Below are 15,866 nucleotides of genomic sequence, written 5' to 3'. Positions count from 1 at the left end.
CGGCGACTCCGTTTTGCTTAGCATTATGCTCCTGACACTACAGCATGTAAAGTTCACCAAGCCAGTGAATTAGCACATTGATACGCGTGGCTGTGCTCCTACGAACCGACGCGAAAGTTGCGCAAAGCTTACACCCTAGCAGTTACAATAAGCCTTGTAGACAAATGGAAACGATATACACTGGATCTACGTAGCGACGGCGAGGAATATGAAACAATGGCCTGTAATGCAAGCAAACAACCACTGAAACTTGCGGCGATGTCAGTGTATGCTTTGGGCAACAACAGTCCAATAAATTTTTCACAAGCTGCAACGAGAAAATAGCTATAAGGGGTACATTTTGATATTGATTTCCTTAATCTGGCACCAGACTGCAGCGGCAGTTAGTGTTACTCAAATTACTAGCTACGTAAGAATATGCTCGCAAGCACAAAACGAAGAACAACAGGTCCAATTTTCTCCAAGGAAGCACGAGCGCCAATAAAACAATTAGAAGCGACAACTAAGAACTTTGATACACACTGCACACAGCAACTGTTGAATTTTTCTTACCGACTTATTAGAAGAAATTCAATCTCAATATTTCTTGCGACAGCATGTAAAGAAATTTTCTTTTTACCAGCAAGTACACAATGCAAATAATCCACCAAAAGCGTGGATGACCAAAAACTGCAGGCACAAGCTGAAACGTATCTCTGAACATTCTTCCGTTGTCTAGAAGTAGCAGGACATAGACACATCCAACGCGAGAATCCCACTCATGTTTGACGTTTCTCCATAGAGGCTTCAGGGACCTATGCCATACCAGCTTATTCGAATAGTGATAACAAACTGCGTCATGCACAGCATGATGTGGCAGTACTTTGGTGCTCTTTGCTGATGAACCGTCTTCGCGGTGCCCCTTTTAGATGCTCCACTTAGGCCTGAAAAAGTGATATCACCGACAGCATGTAGCGGATTCTTACGGACTGGAAGGTAAAGGAATACTTAAGAACTGAAAGAAAGCATATGAACTTCCATCACTCTTGAAGACATAAGCGTAAACTACTTCACACCAGTAAAGTGACTGGGCCTTTCTTGAAACGACAGTGTGATAAATGGTGAAGACGGTTGTCACCGTATAGTGCTTACCAGCTCAACACATTGACAGGAAGCCCATCACGACGCAAATCAGCAAGCTTGCACCGGCACGGGATGGTCAATGGTTCAACAAAACAGCCAGTACTTCTTCGACGGGCCCACAGGCTCGATTGTCCAAATCGTTGGCTCGATATGTTGTGAGACCTACAAGCTATCATTTAGTTTGCCTGGAACATATATACTTGCGCATGCCGCTCAAGCCTCAAGATCCCCATTTGTCGAGATCCCCATTTGCCCTCTTCTGGTCAAGCCTCTACTGTCCCCGTCAAGCCTGATATGCATTCCAATTAGCAAGTTGCAGTTCAGAGTTGTGAGACTAGCAATCCATTCATGGATATTACGGGACGTACAACCTGTGTTAGCTCATGTGAAAACGTAAACTTCGGTCAAAAGCTGCGTGCAGCTACGCCTGGGCCAGCGTAGCAACTAGGTCTCTGCAGTTGTGCAAACGAGCATTTTGAAGACAAGCCCTGCTCTAGTATACTGAAACATAGTGATTGTAGTGCCACGAGTTTACTACAATCAAGGGAACCCTACTGATACCACTTATTTACCACAGTGTGGAATTTAAGCCTTGCCTCGTACACGAATGTGTGTGTCCGCACCAAAGTGTTTATAAATTAACAGATATGACAGTAAGTCACTGAACCTAGGGCTAGGAACAACAAAAAAGAGCCACAACTGAATCTTGTCGTGGATAATCTTTTCTCATTGTTTTACGCCTATCGTTTGCTGCGTTCTGCATATTTCGACCGTTGTAAAACGTACTGCCTGGTCACAGGACGTTTTCGGTCCTTGCTGGCCTTTGGCTCTTGCTGGCATGCTCTTTTACCGAATCCCACGTTGCACAGTCTTAAACTAACGTCAATAATTAAGTGCTAGCGTTTGGTTAACTGCTCTCGTTAGCACTGCGTCATTCACGAATTACATGGCAAGAAAAATGTTGCAAGGAGTTTTTCCCATTAACGGCGGTTTTTGGTGCTTCGTCACAAAATGGTGGGCGAACGAAATTCCCATGAACATGATGCATTGTTCAAGGGGGGGAAAATGCAATAATGCATTCGCACAATCTTAAGCAGACGCAACGCTCGTGGCGCGCATGAGCAATGGCAGCTTGCGTAAAAAATACAGCGTTCCAGCGATCAAATACCAGATGCAGATGAGGGTGTATCGTGTGAGCAATGATGCCGGTATCATCAAGCATCTCAGACACATATCGGTATCCATGCCTTGCCCGAAAGCAGAATGACAGAGCATTTTTAACCTTCCATCCAAAGAATCTGAAACTCAGCGACTTACGATCTTAATTCGAGTTGATGATCTAAGACTGCTGATTTGATTAAACCCTTTTCATTTGCGTAAGTCAAATGCAATTCGAGCAACATATGGGCGGCTGAGCATAATTGTTTATTCATGAAGTATTCTCGATTTCCAAAGGATTGTGTCGGCTCCTGCCAATTTTCCGGGCCTGCGCTAAAATTCTTGGTGGTCTGAGCTTTGTTGAGAAAAAAATATGAAGTGCGGTTCAAATGAGATGAACGCGGATACTTCCTCATTTGCCCGGACTATTTAGGTTACAGCGTGACAGAGTTTAAAACATCTTCGCCTCTAGAACATTCGAGGTTTGGTGTGAGAAAGACTCGAGGAAGCGTAGAAAAACATTCCACAGTTCTCAACATACAGTCTGTATTTACGCGTAAAGATGTTGTCTTCCAAACGTCTACTGTATAACTTCAAACAAGTATTGTAGATAAGTGCGTATGCATCTATCTACTCATGTAAGCATCGAATGAAAAGTGCTTACAATCTGAACATGCTGACAATCTGTGCAACCATTCTGGCTAGAAAAAGAAACTGAATTTCTGAGTTCCATTGCTGCTCTGCCAAAAGGGTTTGTGTTCCTTTGGAAAGCTAATTTCAGGCCGCGTACTCCAAATATAGCCTGTCTAAAAATGCAAGCAACTCATCTCAGCAAACCAGTGTTGTATGAGTATTTTTGTCACTGCGTTAAACTTCCTAGAACTCTTCACACCAGAAAGGACGTATTGCAAAAGTGCCGCAGGTTTTCGAGCACTGCACACAAAACAGTACAACATTTCTACGGCTCCACTATTGTGGACTTCTTTGCGCGTTTCATTCCACAAAAATTCGAGCTTACTGTCTGTACATACCAGCACCACCTTTATATGTTGCATGTTGGGACCAGCAGCTTCCCAAAATCCGGCACTACTCAATACTTTTTATTCCACTAGCATCCTCACTACGGAATTCAAAACCACCATTAGCATTCCGTTTGTGGCGGGTTTTCAAGCTAAAGCGGCATTTGGTGCGCAGGAACTATTCTTGCATTTGACCTTCACATAAAATGTTTTATAACGGCCCGCATTGGCTGGCAGTACATGCAATTCATTAAGACGCACCTAATTTGAAGCTGAATGTAAAGAACAAACACCTTTAAGCACGATAATCACCAGAATGGTACCCTTGTGTAGTGCACAGCCATGTCGTTTATTGTGGTCCAGGAACAGTTCTCGTCTCGCAAATGAACTCAAAGAGGTTCGTTCACAGCCCGCAGTCGTCAGCAGGCTCATGCTCTCTGGAGACGGGTATTCTTCATACCTGTGTTCTCTATAGAACTACTGCAAAGTTTGAATCCATGCACTTGAACTGACCAGCTTTGAGAAAGGTGCTTAACCCGCAGCTCAGCATTCTTGCATCTGCCCTGACTGTGCATCTCGAAGCACCCCTAACTAACTGGCCTGTTAGTTCTATTGAGCCTCTAAGTACTCCCTGAATGGCGACGAACAACAGTAAGACGAAGGTCGTGTTACTCGGGGCTCGTGAATGACACAACAACATCGATAGAGCATCAACTCGCCACAACATGTTGCATCGGCATTCCGACGAAAGCGCCTTTCTACAGAACGGCTCTAAGCGTATTTGATTTGAGCAACTGTTTTTTGCCTTCAAAATTATTTGCACTTGTTAGTTTTTCGATAAAGAGCTCCTCAACCGTGCCATTTACCTCGACCGAGACGGCGCACGGATAAATAAGCTCACTAGCTGAAGTTTGTACTCAGTATGAAATGCTTGCATGCCGATTTGCATTCACACTGCGACTAGTTCTTGATAGACTCTCTAAAGGCATATTCAGGATGAAATGTCTACCCTCAATGGCACATTTAACCCACAGACAAAACAGGACAACTCCCGAAAACTACGGGTAGATGAAACAGCCTAGCCGGATAACGTACGCCGCAAAGCAAGAGGAGAGCAGGTGAAGCAACAGTTTGGCATGGCCGTCTACCTCGTGATCCAAATCCTGTACATACATGACAAATATGCAGTGGATACATTGGCTAGATGGTGTCAACGTGTACCAGTTAACCTATGACTTGTTCTACTGCCTCTCCTGTGGCCAGAAATCCACAAATTTTTTGTAGACTTCAATTAGCGATATCTTCAGTCACGTTATGCGCGGTTTGGCAGGCTACGCAGGCACGGGTCTTGTTACTAATGAGAAACACGCCAGTTTCGGGGGTTCCATAGGTCATGCATTGAGAGAGAATGTAGATTCTGTCCGCTCTCTGAGGCACATTTTTTTTCCGTTTAGGTCCGCTTTTTGACAGTGTGAAGCCCGTCTGGATGAACCAATTTGGTGCTGCTCTGAACCTGCAGCTGAAAGACACTTTGTAGGCTCAAGCTCAAGTGTCACGATACAACCTGATTACCTGACTGGTCAACAGATAAAAGTTCGAGTATATGTCATTCATTAGTGCAGCGGCCACGAGAGCGATTAATAATCATAGTCTGGGACCCCCTTGCGTGGGAAAGATCAATTTTGACAGCTCTTATCACTGTCCTCTAGTTTTGGCGAGCTGTTGGATACGACTGAATGCTCCAAGCATGATGAGACACTTCTACTGCTCTCAAACTAGCATGAAACGGCTTCACCGCATAAACCACGAATACGGAGGGCGAACGTTAAGACGCGTCTCTGCACCACGTTCGCGTTTTCCCAACGACTCACAGCCTGGGTATTCAATTACGAAATGTCCTTGCCATATTATGGGTTTTGCTTTTATCTTTTAGTTGTACCATGCAGACCCAACTGCAAAAAGCAAATACTGAACAGAGATTCTTTCGAGCTTTTGACGATAATACAAGACTTTCGTCATGGCTCATGGTCAGCGGTGTTGTAGTCAAGCAGTATCGCCGTTACATGAGCACAAGTTTCTGCTATGTACCTCTCCTCGCCAAATACCTGAATACGAGAAGCCAATAAAGCTCTAGAACAAACCTGCTCCGCATGTGTGAAAGATAAAGTACGTTTCAGTAGCATCGGCTGTTGGTCAAGCAAAAGCTGCTAGCCCAGCAGATCTTACGAAAGCTGACTCCTTCTCTCCCACGTACCCTCTGCGAAAAATTAGAATCGAACAGATGGCGACTTGTCAAGTATACTTACGATTCTCACATGGTGCGTTTTCGTCCCACAATTGATGCCAGAACAAAAAATCCGCACTCAAGGCGTATAAGAGACTGGATTTCGAATACCAACGAGTACTGGTTGCTGGGTCTCCATGCACCCAATAGCTGAGTATCGCCAAAGCTTCGAAATATGCCTGCTTTCATATTCGTTGGGAATAATCACAGATCTACTTTCAGTAGCCTGCAATGTTAGTCATCAATAGTGAGAAACTGCCTTTATATCTCTGGACATCGAAATGGCTCGCGTACCTTGGTTTGCACGGTGCTGTGAAGCTAGATACGGCTGGAACTAACTCTCTGTTGTTCCGTTCGATCGCTCTGTGCCTGAGAATGCATATGCCTTGTGTCGCACAAGCCTTCAGTTAAAAGAACTGCAAAAGCCACGGCCGGTAATCCAGCCAGCAACAGGTCAAGCAAGAACAAATTCCAAAAACCCCTCACGAAAAGCATGTTCCACGTCTAGGTTATTTGCTGTCACATGAACGCGCTACCGATATAGACAGAACACCCGTCTACCTAATTTTTCCCCTCGAAAGACTGTGCTATGGTAGAATCTCCACGTAACAAGCATGCCACAGGCAGAAGAGCTCCTACCTTTCCAGACAGTCAAACCGTGCTGTTTGTCGAGCTGAGTATCAACTGGTCCTATGCCGGTGCTGGGAGGTACTGTATCTACAATCGCTCCTGCGGACTGCGCATGCTAGTGTGGAGAGCGCAACGAGAAACAAGAAAGCAGGAAAGCAAGGTTCCTATGGCCTTGCATCATCAGTTTTCTTCAATGCACCAAACTGACTGTTCTGACCCGCTTGCCGGTATAGTCAGTGTGCAGACATTTCGTCTGGGCTGCTGGAACGCGATGCCATTGGCTGTTCAACAAAAAGCCGGCACTCCAGAAGTTCTCCAGAGACTTTCCAAGCAGCATACAAACGTGGATTTACAGACAGCAGCACGTCTACGCACTATCTGTGTCGGCAGACGAACCATCCCTTCCCATCAGAGCAGTATTCGTCAGTGCTTGACCCCTCCTCTTCATGCCATTCGCAACATACCCAGGAAAGCATGATCCACTGCAAACGAATTCAGATAAAGCAAGCAATTTGTCAAGATGGGGCTTTGACGATTCTTTGAATAGTCTGTCGGACCCGTATTGTAGGTACACACCAGATAGCCTGTTGACTTAGATAGTTTCAAACCAGATAGTTTGTTGACTTAGATAATGCGGACCTGCCAGTGGCAGGCACGAACTGCTGCATGGCATGTAAGCAAAAACCTGCCAGCAATGTCATCGTGACGAAATCTTTTAGCACCAGCTGTCCAGATTTCCCATGTGCAAATTATGGAGTTACGCCAAGAAAATCGTGATAGTCGTTTGCCACAGCAATCAAGACGAACGCTTACTGTAAGCCCTACAGAGAAGAAGGAACTGTCAGAGACTTACGTGTGCAGCCCATTCACGAGTCACAATTCCGCGCCTCTATACAGTGCATGCAGATCTAAGAGCAATTTCAGGCGGATCACACTAGTAGAGATGCCTCGTGAACAACATGTTACAGGAATGCAGACGAGCTCCATAATCCCTGCAAACAGCCAGACGATGCCGCCACTCAAATAGGCTGTTGCCGGCCGTGCAAGGAGAATGGTGTCTACTGCGTATGCAACCGATTTTGTTGATTAGTCATTCTAGATTGAGGACCGTATCAAAAAACAAGAAAACAAGGGCCTCATCTGTCCGCAGTGGGCCATATTAGCAGCACAATGACCGGCATCATCTTGTTCTGCCATCCACGTCAGAATTGTTATCGTGCGAAGTTCTGTGGACTCCAGCTATTTGGTGCGGATGCGCGACGTTATTGGCCGCACAACTACTTCCCCAAAAGCTTCGCCGAACCTTACTACTGTGTACTGGGCTAACAGAAACGCAATGAGACAGGTCATGCTCTGCTACCCACTCTCTGTCATTGGACAGCCGCCGTGTGGCAGTAATTTCATTAGAGTGAAGTCTATGCATATCCCACGGCCATCGCATTTGAATGTGCCGCCAACCCAGTACAGCGATATTCAGCGCACATGAGCAGAAATGTAGCAAGAATAACATGCACTGGTCCGGACTGTACGCTACAAATGTCAAGCAATAGAAACATTTTAACTATCGTTAGAAAAATTTTTCATGCAGATAGGCCCTCACGGACAAAGCCAAGAAATATTCCCAACCGCTCCCATATGCATACGCATGAATGAAAGCTAACAACACTTATGCTGCCGTTCCAGCTGAAAGGGCACGTGCTTGCCGGATAGGACCACCGACCCGAAACTATGCTGTGCAACATCTAAACGCCTGCCGTGCAAAGAAAAGCCAAATTCCACCGTGCAGTTGAGTAGTGTCGTCTTCAGGCTCACAGTCTTGGTACCGCGCTCATACATTTCCTGGCCATGCTTCTACTGATGGGCTATACGTTTGTTTGTTCCCATGCGTCTCCCATCAGCCGTTGTAAAGCCTACACATGAAACGAAACCGCATTACGGCCAGCGTGCCACCCAAAGTGCAAGTACGGGGAAGCCACAATTTTGGTAGAATTGCTAGGGCATCCTAAGGAGCATGCAAAAAGAATACTTTCAATGCAAACGCACGGAAACCCGCCCGGTAAGTATTTTGGTTGTAAGAAAAACATACGAGCCGATTCCCTTATTCATATCAACTGTTTACAAATGCTGGAAGCAGCTGCTGCATTGTGAAGCATTCTGAACGTTGATTCTACTGATGCATGTGACGGCTGTCGAATCACAGAGCAGTAAGAAAATGAGATAACGGATGGACAGCGTATATCTCTTTGCTAAGGGTGGCTCGCCTCTTTTGCCCCGTGATGGCTGGGATAATTTTGCATCTTCGGCAGGGTTACTCAGCAGCATCAACGTATCGGTTCCGTACCGACTTTTGCAAAATTCTGCGGCGTCGAATTATCGAAGCGTAGCCATCGCTGTAGAAAGATGATGGTGGCGACTGGATCACCAAGAAGAGCTGCCTACTTAAAATAACAAACTTGAAATGAAAAATTCACGTGCTTAACGAGGACAGTCTGCAGTATCATTCTGCCTATGCTGCACCCACCAAAACTGAATGCTCCGTGAAGCAGGCTGTTTCTCTGTAGAAATGTCTGAACATACGATGACAGTTTAGCTTGTGCGTACCAGCTGACATGCGAGTAGACGCCAACGCAATATGGATGAAATAGGGATAACAGTAACTCTCAAACAAGAAATGTCTCTAAAACCTCCTAAGCGGTGAAAGTTTCGGGTATACATTCGGCCACGCACTGCCTGTTGTTTCGAGGCGCAACGGGCGCAGTACGCTAATTGCCTAGCCCTCACACCAACAGCCGTGTGCCACATCAAATCGCAGTTTCTCTTCCACAAACATTATTTCACATTTTTAACTCGTGCTGGACTGATCTTTATTCATACCAAGTGGACCCCAGCAACCACATCCACGCATCATCAACCACTAATGCTGGAGGTCACCCTAAAAGCATTTGCAATTCGTCAGTCTGATAGTGCAGAAGCAAAGGTCACTACTGCTTGGCTAGTAGTAGCCACTCGACGAAATTCGGAAATAACCGTGTGATGCACCATCTATGGAGGGTCTTGCACAAATCCAAATCCTTAGCAGCTCATAAACTAATACTCGAGACACACGTTCTGTGCTTCGCGTTCGTGTCAACTTGCCAACACAACAAATACGGGTTCTCTCACGTTGGTGGGTACACTTTAACTACTGTATAACATGAATGGAGTAAGAAAAAGGTGAATAACAGACATACGCAGAAAAGGCACTTTCCCGCAACTATGCTTGTTTACCAATGAGCCATATCTTGCACATTTGTTGACACCCTGCTGACTCCCATTTAATAACCAAAATCCTGACAGTGATATCCACCAGTGATGTTCGCTCACGACAAAGGCGATTCCATACTTAGCAACGTGAGGTTGAGATAATTCTGAGCTAGAAGCAAAAACAATGAACGTTGCGTACCTTTGACTGGAAAAGAAGTAAAAGTCTATGGTGGCGGCATCCTCATTCGCACAAGTGCATATATATTGATGTTTGTAATGCTTAATATATAAAAACCTTACTATGCATCGAATATGTTTATACTGTACCTACAGTTGCTCATCTACATGAACTTCTGTGTGAGATGTCCCTTATGTGTGAGATGTCCCATATTACATTGCGCAAATCAGTTTGCGAGTACATCTTGCTCCACGACAGCGCGAAGTGTAAACAACGTACATCCTACGGTAAGACCATGCTGGCTCAAGAAACTGTAATACTACTTTTGTGTTGCAGCACATCTCCTGAGAGCATGCTGTACTTTTGTCCAGACACTATTCCGGTCTTGCTCACAGAAATGAAAACCTTAAATGGACACCTGCAGCACATTTCTTCTCGATCACGTTCATTGCTCTTTAGTTCATCCTCTACCATGCTTTTTCTGCATTTTCAAATTGCAAATGCCTAACAGTCGTTGAAGAACGCCATGACCCAACAAATAGCTCGACTGTCGCATGCGGAAGCTTCGAGCTGACTGCCTCCACGGAATCACAAGAATAATGAGCACGCTCTGACTTCAATAGCTCAACCACTATTGCCCTAATGTTTGCATCAATAGAATGTAGGGCGAAAAACAGTAAACAAGCCTAATTACACCGAAAAGATTATTCATGGTGGCGGTCTGAAGGCACAATGCAGGGCCTTGCGTGAACAATGAACGGCCTCTCTCCACGCACGAACTCAATGTCCCGCTCAGAATTTTTGTCTCATGTGCTCAACAGCAGTTTCGCCCACTACGCTAATACCCGCGCTCAAAACATAAAGTGAGGCTTCGTTCTAGAAACTTCGCATCGCCCCACTTATCGTTGCCGCACATTCTTGGAGCACAGTCGCCACTTGAACCATGCGGCATCCATCTGTGGCAGTATTTGCATGTAATTTAACCACAGAATACCATACGGGCACTTTTTTGAATCATGCGTCCATGTCTGCGACGGGCCGCTGGATGACTCTGTACTATCGAGCATTAATTATTTGCATACTCGAGGTAGGGCGTTGGCGACTTGGTATTTCTGGCAAAACGCTTTCATGCCAAGCGTGGGCACAAGTGTCGTCTTGGGTATGCACACAATTCAGGCTTTCACATGTGCAAGTCGCGCCTTGGCCGTTAATGTATTGACTCATGCATAAACTGGCGTAGCGGCTGCTGAATAATAGGGGACGATCAGTGAATAGGCATAAACCCATGCTGCCACAAACAGTCAGCTGTCAATTACCCCGGCTAGTTGCGATACGCACTCGAGTCTCATATAAGCGAAGCCGGGTGTTCTTGTCTTTCATGCCAGCTCGAAGACAGCGCTTTCTGCTTCATGCTGTTAATTAATTTCACAGCGTGAAACATGAATCGACAACTATACGGTTCAAATGATATAACGACGCATTTCTTGACGGGTCAAATTATTGTCTGTCCCGTTTAACAACGTCCTTTTACCTTTACAAGCGTTTTCAGACAACGAACAACCGAATGAGGAATGCCATGCCTATAAGGCGCAGCTACGTGTGCTGCGCCTTTATTGAGTACCCGTTCAAAGTCTGAAGACAACACAAAGCTGGCAATAAGCTCCTAAAACTCCGTTTGGATTCTGTTTCTTATCCGCGGTCAATTCATTTGCCATTGCACGTAGCCACAAACAGACAACGATGCTTCAGGTTCACAAGTAAAAGCTAAACAAGAACTTACATACTGTGCCTACTCCTAAACAAAGGCTGCGCCCTGTCTTCACAAGCCTGTAAAATTTTAAATTCTAAAGGGCCTTTGTGCTACATTTTGCGGCGCCATTTCTAGGGCTCTGTCTAGCTTTCAATCAGCAAGTGAATAAATTTCCATAACACGCATAAGAACAAGTTACTCTAAACTCACAACCTATGCAAGCCGCGCGCCAGCGACTCTGTCAAATTCTTCCACAAGAAAGCATTATTGAATAAGTGAGACAAACGTGAAAGCCTAACACTTTTGTAGTCCTGATGCCACATCTGAATTTGTTCTGCGCCCATCTCGATCTGAGAATTCAAACGTAGCCTCAACAAAACACTTCTGATGACGCATACCATACAAAAAGTCAAAATGCATTACCAACGTTACGCTCCTGCCAAACTGATGATCCCTAGACAATTCACGAGACTCCACTCTCACAGACAGCCCAATTTGCGCACTTCCTGCGTTCGAGGCAAAAAAATTGAAACCTAACACGACGTCATCACTGTAGAGCAACAACAGCACTCCTCTACGCGCAACTGTGAAGGCGAATCCTCATTTAGCAAGACCTCGACTCATTCATGCTGTTATTCCACTCATCCCAACAGACAAACGTCTTCATCCGCATCCACACCTGTCTGGCGCTCCTGCTGCATGTTTGCTATCGAACTACAACGCAAACATCACAACAGCAACCACCCCGTGCAATGCGCCTCAAGCAGGCACAAACATCCAATCCGACGCTCCAAGGTGCAGTGATTTCCTATCTGCCCTCAGCGTGATGTGCACTACAGGACTAAAATGATTCTGGTACTGCTCGTAATGTTGACAGGCCAAGGCGCGCTCCCTATCGCCCTACGCATTCAGCTAAACGAAGCAACTACTAGCCAGTCAACAACTGCCACCTGATCGGGCAACCAACGCCGATGCACGCCATCCCCCTGCTGGCCCTTCAAGAACACTAACGTCTCTATCCACCAACCATACGCATCTTGCCGAAACCTGTGCACACTAGCTCCGACCCCCGTCACCATAAACGCTGCTGCACGACACCCCAACAGACCCATACGACACCTCACGGATACACGCACCCACCTATCCTTTTCTTCTGTTCTTGGCAGTCTTCAACGCAATTCGTGCATGCGTATCTGCAGACGGCCATGCACCGCCAGCTGCAACTAAACATGCTGGTCAACACGCGAAGCGCTGCGCCACAGCTGGCCTAACAATCTTACGCTTCTCAGAAGCCGACGATCCCTAGACAATGCGCGAAAATCCACGCACACGAAGAGCCCAGTTTGCGCACTCTCTGCGTTCGAAACAAAGCAGCCGATTCACACTGAATCGACGTCACCAGTGTGCAACAGCAACATAATCACCACCCGTCCTTTGCTTAGCAAGATCCCTACTTCACCACGCAATCAATCAGTCCACTCATACCAACAGACAAACGTCTTCATTCGCATCCACACCTGTCTGGCGCTCCTGCTGCATGTTTGCTATCGAACTACAACGCAAACATCATTACAGCAACCACCCCGTGCAATGAGCGTCAAGCAGGCACAGACATCCAATCCGACGCTCCAAGGTGCAGCTATTTCCTATCTGCCCTCAGCGTGATGTGCACTACAGGACTAAAAATGATTCTGGTACTGCTCGTAATGTTGACAGGCCAAGGCGCGCTCCCTATCGCCCTACGCATTCAGCTAAACGAAGCAACTACTAGCCAGTCAACAACTGCCACCTGATCGGGCAACCAACGCCCATGCGCACGCCATCCCCCTGCTGGCCCTCCAAGAACACTAACGTCTCTATCCACCAACCATACGCATCTTGCCGAAACCTGCGCACATTAGCTCCGACCCGTGTCACCACAAACGCTGCTGCACGACACCCCAACAGACCCGTACGACACCTCACGGATACACGCACCCACCTATCCTTTTCTTCTGTTCTTGGCAGTCTTCAACGCAATTCGTGCATGCGTATCTGCAGACGGCCATGCACCGCCAGCTGCAACTAAACATGCTGGTCAACACGCGAAGCGCTGCGCCACAGCTGGCCTAACAATGTTACGCTTCTCAGAAGCCGACGATCCCTAGACAAAGCGCGAAAATCCACGCACACGAAGAGCCCAGTTTGCGCACCAGCTGTGCTCGATTGAATGTAACGACTAAACACTAAGATGAGTTCATCAGTGTCCAACAACAGCGCCGCTCCTCTACACGTAACTGTGGAGGCGAATCCTAATCTAGCTAGACTTCGACTGATGCATGAAGTCAGACGACGCGCGTCTACAGACAAATGTTATTCCGCGACCACACTTGTGTGACGTTGATGCTGCATGTTCGTTATCGCATCATCATACAAATACCACAGCAGCATCTGGCGAGCTTCCTGCATGCTTACCGACTGATGTTCGTGTACATGCATGTGCAATTAAACATCCTCGTCAAGACGGTACATTGTGACATTGCTGATCCAGCAATGCCGCGTTTCAACACCCCCACACTCAACGAGTCTAGTTTTAACGCTAACAAACAAACGAATGTGCGACCACATTCACGACGACACAATACAGAGGCAAGCGACCGACCCTTTTCCCCTCACAAACGCAGCTCCAAACGCGTATCTCCTATCCCAAACTATCAACACCTCACGCTCAACACCGCTTTCCCCAATACTGCCCTCTCGCATCCCCAAATGCCACGATGCGCCGTCAAGCCACGCACTCATCTACTCCTTCCATTCAACACGAATTATCCATACGCAACATTTCTCTCCCAACACCACCATCACAGACACACTTCGACTAACCACACTCCATCCACCCCACCCTCACCAACACAAATCTCGCCTCAATTACGCACTTGCTGCACGCCCATAAACAATGCCAACATTCGCCTCGTCGACCTCCACACACTCCTGCACCAACACTACCTCATCTCATCACGGTTTACTCCCGCCCAACCCTTTGCGAACAAACTGCCATCCAACGACGCACCCATCTGCTCCTTACACCCAACTCAAATTACCCATACGCAACGCTTCTCTCCCAGCCACACCATCACGCTCAACCTTCTGCTAACCACAAACCATCCACTCCACCCTCACCAACACAACTCTCGACACGCCTACGTACTTCCTGAACGCCCTAAAATAGCGGCAGCTTTCGTCTCGACGACCTCTTCGCAACATCCCACAAACCCAACCACCTCTCATCACGCCTAACTCCTGCCCCTTCCTTTCCCAACGAACTGCCGTCCAACCACGCACCCGTCTGCTCCTTACACCCAACCGGAATAACCTATGCGCAAAGCTTCTTTCCCAACCTCACCATCACAGCCGCGCATTTACTAACCGCAAACCATCCGCTCCACCCTCACCAACACAACTGACGCCTCAACTACGCACATGCTGCACGCCCATAAACAATGCCTACACTCCCTTCGTCGAGCTCTCCGCAACATTCCACAAACCCAACCACCTCTCATCACGCCTAACTCCTGCCCCTTCCTTTCCCAACGAACTGCCGTCCAACCACGCACCCATCTGCTCCTTCCACCCAACTCAAATTACCCATACGCAACGCTTCTCTCCCAACCACACCATCACGCTCAACCTTCTGCTAACCACAAACCATCCACTCCACCCTCACCAACACAACTCTCGACACGCCTACGTACTTCCTGAACGCCCTTAAATAGCGCCAGCATTCGTCTCGCCGACCTCTTCGCAACATTCCACAAACCCAACCACCTCTCATCACGCCTAACTCCTGCCCCCTCCTTTCCCAACGAATTGCCGTCCAACCACGCACCCATCTGCTCCTTCCACCCAACTCAAATTACCCATACGCAACGCTTCTCTCCCAACCACACCATCACACTCAACCTTCTGCTAACCACAAACCATCCACTCCACCCTCACAAACACAACTCTCGACACGCCTAGGTATTTCCTGAACGCCCTTAAATAGCGCCAGTATTCGTCTCGCCGACCTCTTCGCAACATTCCACAAACCCAACCACCTCTCATCACGGCTAACTCCTGCCCTTCCTCTCCCAACGAACTGCCGTCCAACCACGCACCCATCTGCTCCTTCCACCCAACTCAAATTACCCATACGCAACGCTTCTCTCCCAACCACACCATCACACTCACACGTCTACTAACCACCAACCATCCACTCCACCCTCACAAACACAGCTGACGCCTCAACTACGCACTTGCTGCACGCCCATAAACAATGCCTACACTCCCTTCGTCGAGCTCTCCGCAACATTCCACAAACCCAACCACCTCTCATCACGCCTAACTCCTGCCCCTTCCTTTCCCAACGAACTGCCGTCCAACCACGCACCCATCTGCTCCTTCCACCCAACTCAAATTACCCATACGCAACGCTTCTCTCCCAACCACACCATCACGCTCAAC

The sequence above is a fragment of the Eimeria tenella genome, genomic scaffold (genome assembly GCF_000499545.2).
Source record: "Eimeria tenella Houghton genomic scaffold, Eth_scaff82, whole genome shotgun sequence".
Lineage (NCBI taxonomy): Eukaryota > Apicomplexa > Conoidasida > Eucoccidiorida > Eimeriidae > Eimeria > Eimeria tenella.
Note: the sequence above shows the minus strand (reverse complement) of the source record.